The sequence below is a fragment of the Oryctolagus cuniculus genome, chromosome 4, assembly GCF_051225735.1.
Source record: "Oryctolagus cuniculus isolate XC-2025 breed Fujian yellow rabbit chromosome 4, ASM5122573v1, whole genome shotgun sequence".
Lineage (NCBI taxonomy): Eukaryota > Metazoa > Chordata > Mammalia > Lagomorpha > Leporidae > Oryctolagus > Oryctolagus cuniculus.
The window spans coordinates 175,907,501-175,921,927 of record NC_142870.1 but is presented as its reverse complement, the minus strand read 5'-3'; the positions used below and the strand labels follow the sequence as shown (position 1 = coordinate 175,921,927).

Genomic DNA, 14,427 nt, shown 5'->3' with positions numbered 1-14,427 from the left:
GAGAATTACACAACCCGGTTCCAACAGAGAACATCTTAGGCAAGGCCGGATGACTTTCACCAAGCAGATATCAGTGGAAGTTTTGTCTCATTTATTTTGTGTGTGTGTGTGTTAATATTTTATTGTTGTTTTAAAACAAAGTACAAAGTAAATATTTGAGATAATTTTCTCAGCTTTAATTTCAAATGTGCAAACATCAATGAATAGAATCCACATTCACAAAAGCTCTTTGGGTTGTGTCACTTCTAAGAAGAGCTCACGCTTGGTTCACCACAATGTCCAGCAAAGGCTATTCCATCAGCCTGAGGTTGGAAAGATTTGGTGAACACCCTGAATGTGTATGCACCACAGAGGGTGGGACTGGTTGTTACTAAAGCATACACTGCCTTGTACCTGAGAAACCCAAAACAGCAGCACCAGCAAGAGGTGCCTCTCGCAGAGGGCAGGCTCTGCAAGTCTGCAAAGTGGGCCCTTGGTCTTCACCTACATGATGCTGAGAAACTAGACAAGCAGAACAAAGTTCAAGTGGAATCCACAGTCCACACCAACTACATAAAAAGAGGAAAACCACACAAATTGCTTGGTTTATAATTTTAGTTAGGAAAGCACATTCTGACTGAAACATCTAGAAACCAAATAAAATTTAAGAAATCTAAATATTTAAATATCAAAACTTCTCATGACAAAAACACAAAGCAAAGTGAAAAGAAAATAACACGCCACGAAATGCTTGCCTTTCTAATAACCAGAATTACAAGATGTTTATAAGAAAAAATATGGAAATCATAAGCATCCCAAGAGAAAAACAAGGTTCTCCAAAATCCATCTTTAAAAGGATGAAAAGATGTTCAAAATGTCCAAAAAATGAGTACAAATTACAACTACCCTGCAATACATTCTTTCATCTAATGGATTTGACATGCAGAGTTTTACAAGAACTCGTTTTGTCAAGCAGTAGGCAAAGGGGATTATCCTAGTGCTTCTGTACTCAAAATACACCCCTCACTGGACCCCTCCACTGTAATTGCTTTCACAAACCACCGAACTGTCACCTATCTGACAGCAATAGGTTTTTCTTAAGATTTATTTTATTTATTTGAAAGGCAGAGTTAGAGAGAGATGGAGACCCAGAGAGGTCACTCCCCAAATGCCTGCAATGCCTGGGGTTGAGCCAGGCTGAAGCTGGGAGCCAGGAGCTTCTTCCGGGTCTCCCACATGATTGCAGGGGCCCAAGCACTTGGGCCATCTTCTGCTGCTTTCCCAGCCACATTAGCAGGGAGCTGGATTGGAAGTAGAGCCACCAGGACACAAACCAGCACCTATATGGGATGATAGCACTGCAGGACATGGCTTAACCCAGTATGCCACAACCCCACAATAGTTTCTTAAGGGAATTTCCCACTTCAGAACTTTCCCTGAGAAAAATCCCAAGCATAAAAAATTCAGAATTGGGGCAGGCACATGGCATAGAGGTTAAGATGCCAGTCGGGATGCTGGTGTCCCCTATCAGAGTCCCTGGGTTAAAGTCCCAATTCCACTCCTGATCTGACCTTCCTGATACTGTGCACCCTGGGAGGCAACAGTGATGGCTCAAGTACCTGGATCCCTGCCACCCACACAGGAGACCTGAATCCAGTTTCCAGCTCCCAGCACAGACCCAGGCCTAGTCATTGTAGGCACTTGGGGAGAGAACCAGCAGCTAAGAACTCTGTCTCTCAAACACATAAATAAATATTAAAACAAACAAGAGGAAGAAACTCCAGTGGAGCTTCTGGAGGTCACATGGAGACTCAATGACAAGATCAGCAATTTGAGGGGCTTCACTGCACTTCACCTCATGACATTTGCCAAATTCTGAAGCTCTGCAAGTGAGGGTATTAAAAACAAAGTCTAAAAGGGTAATAAGTAGAGTGGGATTCCGTTCATTCTTATGTTGTGCCCCACCAGGGATGGGGCACTGTTAACACGAGACCTCAGTTGAGAGCCCTGGCGATTCTGTGACCTGTGAGGGGATATCAAGCAGTGCAACGCACATGCAACTACAGACTTCCCCGGGGGTGGGCTCAAACAATATTTAGGTGAAAACCGAACGTTTCCCAAATCTAATGAAAGTTATAAGCCCGTAGATTTCAGAAGCTCAGCCTACAGATCACAAGCTGTATACCAGAGGTCCTCTGTCCAGCTCCCAGGAGGTATCTCTTAATCCTTGCAGTGTCTCAACTGGGATGAAGTGTGTTTGGTTACTTTTAGGCTTTGGGCCACATGGACAGCCTATGCTCAGATGGTGGAGGCCTTCAGTCATGTGGTATCAGGTCATGCCAGAAACCAATGGCAACCACATGGGTGGTCAGTCATGTCTAAGTGACCAAACCCAGTAAAAACTCTGAACACAGGCTCAGATGGATTCTCTGGCCAAGATGCCCATATCCCACCTTACTGTATGTAGTTTCCACAGCCATGTCCACCTTCTGACTCCACTTCCTGCTCACGTAGGCCTTGGGAGGCAGTGGTGATGGATCAGTAGGTTCCTGCTACTTATGAGGGAGACCTGGATTCAGTTCCAGGCTTCCAGCTTAAACCTCTGGAGAATGAATCCACAGACGGGGGCTCACTCTCTCTCTCTGCATCTCTAAGAAATGAAAATAATACTAATAACAATCATTGCCATGTTAATGAAACCTCACAAAGCTCACAAACTACAATGTGAAACAAGTTGACAAATAACCAATTTACTAAAGATGCATCCACTCTCTTTGTTCCTGGAAACATGTAGAGAACTCCAGAATTACACCTGAAAGAGGGTGACTAGAGGGAGTCTTGAGAGAAACGGTCTGGCTTGTTCTGAGCCTACCCTGCAAGCAAGATGATGATAGAAATGAAGAATAATAGACACATTTGTTGGGAAACAAAACCCTTCACACAAAAAAGGGGCAGGAAAGATTTCATTTAAAGAGCACTCACCATTCTATTATATAGTGGAGATCAAATACGTGTTATCATTAAGTTAATGAAAACACTTATTTACTACTGACTTTGTAAAAATTAAAGTTACCCAGAGAAAAATCTTTAAAATTTTAAGGACTATTCTGTGGGGAGCAATTCGGACTATACTGTTACTGGAATTAAGATTTATTCTATGCATCTGCTCTCCCACAATATGGCGCTGGGAGAGAAGTAAACAGCTTCTACCCAGCTGCCTCTCACCAACTTGACAAGCTGCAGGAGCTGCTCCTGATTGGAGGAGAGCGGCGTGCTCGGCGTGTGGGCAGCCGAGTTGGGATTGGTGGAGAGGACTATATAGGAGGAGAGAGACGGCATGGTGGGGTGGGTTGGTTGGAGAGTGCGTTGGAGAGTTCGCGGGGAAGTTCGTTACTTCGTTCTTTCTCATTTCTCTCTACTCATTCTTGCTTTGGGAGTTTGCTGTTTACTTATTCTTACTTTACTATAGAAAGGACTTGTAAAAAAAGGGAACAACAAGCGCCCGGTCCGGTGCGGCTCCTCCGCGTGCGGAGGAGCAGCAAGTGGTGCCGTGACTCGGATAGGAAACCTAGGAGGGAAAGACCGGGAAGAAGTGGGAAATTACTGGAGAGAGAGACTAGCAAAGAGCCTAGGGGAAGGCCGGACGGAAAGAGTGCCGGTGAAAAGCTAGTCAGAACCTAGGAAAAAAGCCGCGGGGGAAGAAAATTAGAAGCTAGGAAGGAGGTATTAACTGGGAACGTCTGGGAGACTCAGTCTTCCATTACGCTCACTGCTCCAACATGTCACAGACGGTACAGACAATGGAGTTCTTTGGCTACTCTTTGCCCACTGGCTACCTCTTCCTCCTCCTGGGCACCATCCTCTGTTTCTCCCTAAAGATCATCTATGGGCTAAATATGGTTTCTCTCTCTCTCTCTTCCTACTCCCCACCTCGTCGCAGCTTTTCCTCTAAGCAAGGGAAACGAGGGGGGAGGAAAATTCATGCATTCGTAAGAGCAATCGTAGAGACGTCCCCCTGGTTTCCACAGCAGTGGAGGCAGGTGGGACGGAAAATGCGCGAGGCTGGGGAACCGATAGAAGTGCTGAAGCTGTGGCAACTCGTTGATCAGGTGCTTCAGAACCCCACGGAAGGGATCGAGTTGTTGCTTAATGAGGGGAGTGAAATGCAGGAAGAATTATGGCAGGGCAGCCAGGCGAGCAACTATTGTAACGAACAAGTGAGAAGAAAATCAAAGAAGGATTTAGAGAGCCAGGAAGCTTATGGGGAGGAGAAGGAAGCTGAGGAGGGAACCTCGCCCCCGAGAGAGATGCCTGGCCATACAAGGCTGGCAAATTCAACCATAAAGGATGAATCACCACCCCGGTATCGCCCATTGGTACTACCAAAGTTTCCTCCTGTAAAGAAAAGCCCCTTTTTTCCCCATGAGATTGAAGAAGAGTGGGAGGAAGAAGGAGTGATGGAGGGAGTAGGTATGCAGGAGGAGCTAGAAAGGCCAAGAACCGAAAACAAGCAAAGGGGAGCTGTTTATAGAAAACCTGCTTGGGAGCAGTACCAGGAACCAGGCCAGGTGTTTCCTGTAATTCAGGATCCACAGGGAAACAGGGGATGGACGCCTCTTGACCATAAATTACTTAAAGAGTTGCAGCAATCAGTACAATTGTATGGGCCCCATGCAAGTTACACTCAGGCAATCCTTGATAACATCGGGCAGCAAGGCCTAATACCTGAGGATTGGAGAAACTTAGTAAAGGCGGTGTTAGGCGGGGGTGACTTCCTCTTGTGGCTAGCTGCCTATAAAGAATTTGCGCGAGAATATTCAAAGCAGAACTATCAAACAGGGAATCAAGCATGGGATGAGGAAATGTTAAATGGAGAAGGGCGATTTGCCTGTCCCGATGAGCAGGCCCGATTACCAACAGCTGTCCTCTTACAGGTGAGAGAGATAGCAAGAAGAGCCTGGAAGGTGATACCCAGAAAAGGAGAAGTAAGACACAGCCTAACTAAGATAGTACAGGGCCCTACCGAACCTTACGCTGATTTCGTGAACCGATTAATGGAAGCAGCAGGAAACATTTTCGAAACCGTGGAAGAAGCAATGCCCTTAGTCAAAAGATTGGCGTATGAACAGGCCAATAAAACATGTCGGGAAGCTCTTAGACCATGGCAGCATAAGGACATCCCTACCTTTTTGAAAATCTGTAGGGATGTCATGGATGATGTAGTTTCTGGATCACATGCTGCAGTAGCAGTAACCCGACAATTTAGACAGAACATGAGGGGACGTATATGCTTTAGATGTGGTCGAGAAGGGCATCTAATGAGGGAATGTAGGGCCAGATTTCCAGCCCGAGATCGGCAGGGCATAGAGAACTCGAGAAGACCAGGCCTTTGCCCACGCTGTAGAAGAGGAAATCATTGGGTCAGTGAATGTTACTTTAAAATAAACAGCGCAGGCAATCCCCAGAGGATGCCAAATGAGCCGGGCCCCATAAGAAGATCAGGTGTATATGGTCAACAGCAAAAAAACGGAATGTGGGCCCCTGCACCCCGGGGCCAAAACAATCGGTGGGTGCCACGGTCCCAAAACCAAATATTTACCGCGCAGAGTTACGAGCCACCGAATATTCGGTACTGACACCTCAAATGGGGCCACAAGCCATAGAGGTGAGGGCAGAAACAATTTCAGCGGAGCATAACGGACTTGGAATAATCGTAGGAAAAGAAACAAATGCTTTGAGAGGCCTAATGGTCATCACCGGAGTCATTCAGTTACCTTTTGATAAGTTAAAAGTGCTAATACAATCTACAAAGGGTATTATTCAAATCAAACCAGAAGAACCTGTGGCTCAAATACTGATCATGATTGGAGCGCAGGACGTTCATGGACCCCAAGGGGAGAAATTTGCAGCCTTGTCCCTATCTCTAGCAGATCGACCTCTGTGGACCTTAACCATTAGAGGAAAGTCGATTCAGGGCCTGCTAGACACAGGTGCGGATGTAAGTATAATTTCGGAAAATGATTGGCCGAAGTCATGGCCCCTTCAGCCAGGAGATAATACTTTAGTAGGCCTAGGTGCGGCCATGACACCATCAAGGAGTGCTCAGGTGCTTCATTGGCAGGATCAAGAAGGGAACAAGGGAAATGTGCAACCTTATGTTAGTGCACTCCCCATCACATTATGGGGAAGAGACATTTTAGAACAATTGGGACTGACGTTAACAAATGAGGATCAATTGGAGAGTTCTACAGGACGGCGTATTATGTATAAAAAGGGATATCAGGAGAGAGGATTAGGCTCCAGAGAAGGCAGAAGGGACCTAGCCCAGCCCATAGGCGATTTTAAAAGACAGGACACGGGTTTTTCGTGGGGGCCACTGAGATGCAGCCACTGCCATTGTCATGGCTGGACAACAAGCCAAAGTGGATACCACAGTGGCCCCTTACCCAGGAAAAGTTGGCTGCGGTAAATGATATAGTATCACAACAATTAGAGGCAGGCCATTTGCAACCATCAACCTCCCCATGGAATACGCCAATATTCGTGATAAAGAAAAAATCAGGGAAATACCGGTTGTTGCATGATTTACGGGCTGTTAATCAGCAGATGCAACCCATGGGGGCATTGCAACCCGGACTCCCGGTTCCTACTATGATCCCAAAGCATTGGCCACTAATAGTACTCGATCTGAAGGACTGCTTTTTTAGCATACCTCTACATGAACAAGACACTCAGAGGTTTGCTTTCACCGTACCTTCCATTAATCATCAAGGTCCCGACAAAAGATATGAATGGAAGGTGCTTCCCCAAGGAATGACTAACAGTCCTGCCATATGCCAGCTATATGTTGACCAGGCAGTAGAGCCGGTTCGACAACAGTGCCCAAAAGTACAAATTTTACACTACATGGATGACTTGTTAATAACGGCTGAAAGTGAAAGTCACCTAATGGAAGCATATAAGCTGCTGCTATTATATTTGGAAAAAGTTGGGTTACAAGTAGCGCCAGAGAAGATACAAAAAGGGGAAGTAGTACAGTACTTAGGACTTAAAGTAACTTCTGAAAAGGTAACCCCATTAGAATTTGAAATTGCAATAGATGGGTTACAGACCCTTAATGACTTCCAAAAATTATGTGGCAATTTAAATTGGTTGAGGCCCTATTGTAAATTAACTACCGAAGATATGATGCCATTATTCAATATTTTAGAAGGAGATGCCCAGCTTGATTCCCCTCGTAGATTGACAATAGAAGCCCGCTTGGCGTTACAGAAAATTGAAAAACAAATTAAAGCAATGCAGATGGAAAGATGTGATCCACAACAAGCCCTAGAAATATTAATTTTTATGGAACAGCTGTATCCCTTCGCAGTTATTTGGCAAGGAGGACCCTTGTTGTTTGTATACCCACATTCACATGCACCGCGTGTACTATACACCCAAGGCATTGCGGTGGCCGATTTAATATTAACAGCAATAAAAAAGGCGACAGAAATGGCGGGGAAGACTCCAAAGCGATGTGTAGTTCCCTTTGCTCAAGAGGCAGTAGAAGCCTTTACAAGGGAATGCTGGCAATGGGCATACATAGTTCTCATTCTACAAATAGAGATTGACAATCACTACCCTCGCCATCCATTTGTTAACTTCTGCACACAGGTTTCAATAAAACGGGTGCAGAAGGTGCGAAGGGATCCAATTCAAGGGGCAGTTACCGTATTTACGGATGGAGCTAAAGGCGGAACAGGAGCAGCTATATTTAACAATCAACGATATTTCGTTTTAACAGCATCCCCTTCTCCACAACATGCAGAATTAGCTATTATCGCAACAGTATTACGCAGAGAGAGCGCACCCATGAATATTTTGTCTGATAGTGCATATGTGGTGAATGCAGTCCAGATGCTCGCTACACAGTGCCTTATTCTTAAATCCTCCTCAGTCTATTCTTATCTAAGTGAAATTCAGGGGTTATTAAATCAAAGAGAGCATGCTATTTACATAGGCCACATAAGAGCTCATTCTAATTTACCTGGCCCACTTACTCGAGGAAACATGATGGCAGATCACTATTCAAGATTCTTGCTTGCATGCACCGCTTTGGAACAAGCTAAAGAATATCACTCTAAATGGCATGTTAACACCCACACTTTAAGTTTTAAATTTAATATTCCCCGCAAGCAAGCAGAAGATATCATTAGATCCTGTGAAAAGTGCGTTGTTACCATAGTTCCAAAGATTCCTGTGGGAGCCAATCCCCGTGGCCTTAAACCAGGACATATCTGGCAGATGGACGTTACACATATCCCCTCTTTTGGGCGACAAAGCTGTGTTCACGTCACTGTAGATACATACTCAGGTGTAATTATGGCCACAGCCATGAATAAAGGAGTACAACAAGTAATCCAACACTGCTTGCAGGCTTTTGCAGCCTGGGGAGTTCCTCATGTGATCAAAACGGATAACGGCCCAGCGTATACATCAAAGCGTTTTGCTGCATTTTTGAAAGAATTCGGAATCTCCCATATTACCGGTATTCCATACAATCCACAAGGGCAAGCTGTGGTAGAACGCGCTCACTTATATTTAAAAAATGTAATAATTAAACAAAAAGGGGGAATAGGGGAAATGGCCACATCCAACAAGGATGTCTTGGCCCTAGCTCTTTATACAATTAATTTTTTGAACAAGAAAAAGAACGGTAAAACACCTGCAGAAATGCATACTCAATCAGTTGATAAGGAATCAATACAGTGGGTAATGTGGAAGGATTTACAGGACAACCAATGGAAAGGCCCGTTCCCCTTACTCAGAAGAGTACGAGGCGCCGTTTGTTTTTTTCCACAGGGTGCGGCACAACCAATATGGACCCCTGAGAGAAGAATTCGGTTGATAAACCTGCCAGCAGAAGATCTAGAAGAAGAAAACTCCATTTGAGGAAGAAAACAATGAATAACCAATCCCTGGGATCTTTGGAATACGGGACATTTTTCAACAAACTCTGAAGTAGCACGACAAACAAGAGTCAATAGCATGAAGATCACACTGAACTTTACACAGGCGCGTATCAACGCCAAAAAATAAAAAGAAAGGGGGATCTGTGGGGAGCAATTCGGACTATACTGTTACTGGAATTAAGATTTATTCTATGCATCTGCTCTCCCACAATATGGCGCTGGGAGAGAAGTAAACAGCTTCTACCCAGCTGCCTCTCACCAACTTGACAAGCTGCAGGAGCTGCTCCTGATTGGAGGAGAGCGGCGTGCTCGGCGTGTGGGCAGCCGAGTTGGGATTGGTGGAGAGGACTATATAGGAGGAGAGAGACGGCATGGTGGGGTGGGTTGGTTGGAGAGTGCGTTGGAGAGTTCGCGGGGAAGTTCGTTACTTCGTTCTTTCTCATTTCTCTCTACTCATTCTTGCTTTGGGAGTTTGCTGTTTACTTATTCTTACTTTACTATAGAAAGGACTTGTAAAAAAAGGGAACAACAAGCGCCCGGTCCGGTGCGGCTCCTCCGCGTGCGGAGGAGCAGCACTATTCAAATTCATTACAGTACACCAATGAAGAAATATTATGTCATTAAAATTAACTTTATAGAAAAACTTTTGCATGGCACTAATTTCCTATTAATACACACACTCCACACAGGCCTTGTTAATGTTTCCACTAGAATGCCTCCTACTTTTATTTACCTAAATTCCATAAAAAGTATGCATTTGGAACTTTGCATTTTCATTCACAACTGTACAGGGGAAATGCACAAAATGTGTATTAACTGTAGCACACTTCTCCATTAATAGATTCTACTGACACCCCACCCTGTATCCTTCATGGAGTCCCTCCCCACAGTGATCTTTGGCTTTGCCTTTTCACCTGCTTGAGTTAATGGGACATCAGTAAATGAGATGTATTGTTGTGAAAAACTGGAGTTTGCCATCTTGAAATATTGTATCTAGTGAAGACTAGGGCGTCTCTGCTGTAGACATCAGACCTACTCAGGAGCCAGCACAAACCACCAGACATGCAACTGAAGCCACGCAACAAACCAGCCTGTCAAGAAATCAGATGACCAAACCCTCATTTGTGATCCTAGAAAACACCAATATAGGATTAGGGTTACTATAATCCTAACCCTAACTGCCCAGCTAAGCCCACCCCAAGAGGCTGATTCTGGCTTGACACATTCATGTTTGAAGGAAACGTGACATTTGCTGTGGGCAAAGCACATGAAAATGGAAACCAGATTTGTTTTGATAATTATATTGCAATTGTAAAACCCACGTCTACTTAATACAGATGCTTTTTTAAAAAATATTTGTTCGAAAGGCAGAGTTACAGAGAGGGACAGGCAGAGGCAGAGAGATCTTCCATCCACTGGTTCATTCCCTAGATGGCTCCAATAGCCAGGGCTGGTCCAGGCTGAAGCCAGGAGCTAGGATGAGATGATAATCAAGATAAAGCCCTCATGGGACCTGAGCTGTGGCATAGCAGGTAAAGCCACCTCCTGCAGTGGCGGCATCCCATATGGGCGCCTTTTCTAGTCTCGGCTGCTCCAGTTCTGATCCAGCTCTCTGCTATGGCCTGAGAAAGCAGTGGAAGATGGCCCAAGTGCTTGGGCCCCTGCACACATATGGGAGACTTGGATGAAGCTCCTGTCTCCTGACTTCTACCTGGCCCAGCCCTAGTTATTGCTGAACCATTTTAGGGGAGTGAATGAAAGAGCTCTCTCTCGCCTTCTCTAACTCTGCCTTTCAAATAAATAAATCTTAAAAGTAAAAGTCATGGCAACATTTTTTTTGAGGGTGGGCTCAAGACCCTCTGCTTGCTGACTTTTTGGAAGGCCAAAGAACAGTCACTTCTGCTTATTATGAGTATTTTGAGAAAGTGAGCCAAAGCTTTAGCAGAAAAACACCTAGGAAAGTTTCACCAGAGTCCTCCACCAAGACAATGCTCCTGCTCATAAATCTCTCATAAAACTAGTGCAATTTTGCAAGATTTTGATAGGTAATCACTAGGTATCCACTTTGCAGTTTGGATTTTGCTCCTTCTGACTTCTTGTTTTGAAATCTTGAAAAAAATCTTTAAAGGACACCCATTTTTCTTTATTTAATAATCTGAAAGAGCTCCTGGATATGATCAGGACCCTCACTTCTTAAAGGCATGGACTAAACGGCTGCTGTCATTTGCTTACAAAATGTCTTCAACTCAGTGGTACTTAAATTGAGGAAGTTTGTATTTTAATTTTTCATTCCATTGTTCTGTGAACTATTTGAGGACTCTAATATACAGTATTCTGTCTGATTGCCCCTTTAGGCCCATGGTAGGGAAATGGACTCTTAAGTTGTTCTGTAGAATACATACTTTGCTTGTGTGACTTTAAGTCATTTAAAAGAAACTAAAATTAAAACATCATCTGCATCCATCAATACTCCTTCCAACTTTTTGTTTTACAAAAGACTTGCAAATTACACTCCCAAACAGACGGACCACAAGAGCACACTACTCCTCTGAAGACCCTCTACTGGGTCCAGCGCTATGGCATAGGTAGTCTGAAGTGCCAGCTTCCCGTATGGGCACTGGTTGGATTCCTGGCTGCTCCACTTCCAATTCAGCTCCCTGCTGATGGGCCTGGGATAGCAGTGCGTGGGTCCCTATACCCACATGGAAGACCTGGAAGAAGCTACTGACTTCTGCTTCAGCCTGGCCCATCCCTGGGCATTGCAGCCATCTGGGGAGTGAATCAGAGGATGGAAAGTCTGACTGTCTCTCTCTATATGTGTATATATATATTATATATAAAATTTTAAAAATAGGCTGGCGCCGCAGCTCACTAGGCTAATCCTCCGCCTGCAGCGCTGGCATCCCGGGTTCTAGTCCTGGTTGGGGCGCAGATTCTGTCCCAGTTGCTCCCCTTCCAGTCCAGCTCTCTGCTGTGGCCCGGGAGGGCAGTGGAGGATGGTCCAGGTCCTTGGGCCCTGCACCCACATGGGAGACTGAGAGGAAGCACCTGGCTCCTGGCTTCAGATTGGCGCAGCGCACCAGCCGTAGCAGCCTTTTGGAGGGTGAACCAATGGAAAAGGAAGACCTTTCTCTCTAACTCTGCCTGTCCAAAAATAAAAATTTTAAATAAAAGTTAAAAAGACCCTCTATTGTGTTTCTCCCAATTGTGGATGAGAACCAGATGTCAATAGGGTATTGGACACTTCTTAAATGGCAATCTCCTCTTACCTAATCTTACAGGTGGTAGCCTGGGATCTTGCCTGCCAAAACCAGACCCTTTAACACTTAGCCCATTGAAACAGCAGGAAAAAGGACTATCTCAACCTCTTGCTATCTCAAAGAGATAAAACACTACCTGGCCTGGGTGCTGTGTTAACTTTATTGACTAAATGAACCTCTGTATCTGTATTCATCTTTGAGAAAATAAGTGCTTTGTAAATCAGACAAAAAGACCATTCAGAGGATTAATATCTAGAATATATAAATAACTCAAAAATCAACAAAAATGATCAATATCATTAGCCATCAGATAAATGGAAATCAAGCCCACAATGAGATATCATCGCACTCCAGTAAGAATGACTATTATCAAAAAGGTAAAAAAATGTGAGGATATAGAGAAAAGGAAATCCTTATACACTGTTAGTGAGAATGCAAATTAGTTCAGCCATCCTGGAGAACAGTGTGGTAGGTTCCTCAAAAAAAACTAAAAATAGGGGCCAGCACTGTGGCATAGGCTAAGCCTCCACCTGTGGCACCAGCATCCCATATAGGCACTGGTACGTGTCCTGGCTGCTCCTCTCTGACACAACTCTGCTGCAGCCTGAGAAAACAGGAAACGGCCCAAGTGTGCAAGAAGCTCCTGGCTTCAGATTGGCCCAGCTCTGGCCGTTTGCAGCCATTTGGTGAATTGAACCAGTGAATGGAAGACCTTTCTGTCTCACCCTGTTTGGCCTGGGGAAGAAGTAGAAGATGTCCAGCAGCTCAAAGACTTCTCTCCCTCTCTCTGTATCTCACAAATAAATAAAATCTTTAAAAAGAAGAAAAAAAATACATCCATTGAATGGAAAGGGCTGAATGCTGTTTGAGTAATTTAGCAGTACTTTTTATTCACTGACTAGTTTTTTTTTTTTAAGATTTTATTTATTTATTGAGAGGTAGAGTTACAGACAGTGAGAGGGAGAGACAGAAAAGTCTTCCCGTCCATTGGTTCATTCTTCAAATGGCCGCAATGGCCAGAGCTGTGACGATCTGAAGCCAGGAGCTTCTTTCCGGTCTCCTGTGTGGGTGCAGGGCCCAAGGACTTGGGCCATCTTCTACTGCTTTCCCAGGCCACAGCAGAGAGCTGGATGGGAAGAGGGATAGCCAGGACTGGGAAAGGCACCCATATGGGATGCCAGCAGCGCAGGCAGAGGATTAACCTACTGCACTATGGAGCCAGCCCCCACTGACTAGTTTTTACAACTTTCATCAATGAAGATGTTTTTCTCAGAGGCAAAAACAGCTTGATACTGGTAGGTCAGTTTAATTAAAATCCTATTATCAAGTGGTATTCTTTACAAATGTTACTTACAATTCAAATTATTGCATATGTTAAGTTAATTCTGAAATCATTTATTTGACTTGAATCTCTCCTCACATAATTTTACAATGTGATAAACAAATATTTTTCTTGCACCTTTTGCATTTAATACATTCTAAACCTGAATACATAGTATCACTATATTTTGGTGTAAGTGAAAGTTTTTTTAAATTTTTTTATTTCTCATGGTTAATTCTAGATAATAAAGTACAAAAGCCTTAATGTTTTTTCCATAGAATAGCTAAATCCACAAATGCTTCCATTTTCATGAAGCTTGAGGAGACAGATAATGTGCCTGCTTACACTGGTGATACTGATTTAAGGTGTGTTAATCAAATGAGTAAGGAGGCATATATACGATGTAGAGAAACACTGTAAAAATCACAGTATATAATTTGTGAACTGTAAAGTATATTGTATTTATATATAACTCCCAAATAGCAGTTGCCACCTAGCCTGAATTGGAAGTTTCATGGTTGCATGAAATTTGCTTTATTTTTAATATATATGATCGATCCATTTTTCTGGAATACTAAAGTCTGCCAATTGATATGAATCCAAAAAAATTACTAAGATGTGGCAAAGGACTTGATAATGTATTTCCATAATAAAAATACAAATGACTGAAATCTAAATGAAAGGATGTTCAACACCACTTATTATCAGAGAAATGCAGCATTAACATGGCTAGCACCAGAAATTGTAAGATAAAAATATAGAGAGAAAATGAAATGCTTGTACATTGTGGGGTTTAAATTGTAGAGCACTTTGGAAATAAATGTGGAGGATTTCCAAAGTTTTAAACCAGAAATATCAGAAAGGTATCGTAACCTCACATCTAGGTAGGTGCTCAAGGGCTAAAATCATCACA

General features: G+C 43.7%; 2 long non-coding RNA genes across 3 annotated transcripts in view; one reads left to right on the top strand and one right to left on the bottom strand.

Annotated features, from left to right (window-relative positions):
* Window positions 1-14,427, bottom strand: part of LOC127486577 (uncharacterized) — a 55,834-nt gene that overhangs the window by 34,405 nt on the left and 7,002 nt on the right. The gene's annotated exons all lie outside the window — the stretch shown is intronic.
* LOC149127230 (uncharacterized) lies at window positions 3,090-4,047 on the top strand. The gene is made up of 2 exons (XR_016232972.1): window positions 3,090-3,364; window positions 4,008-4,047. It is a non-coding gene; the product is annotated as an uncharacterized LOC149127230 (long non-coding RNA).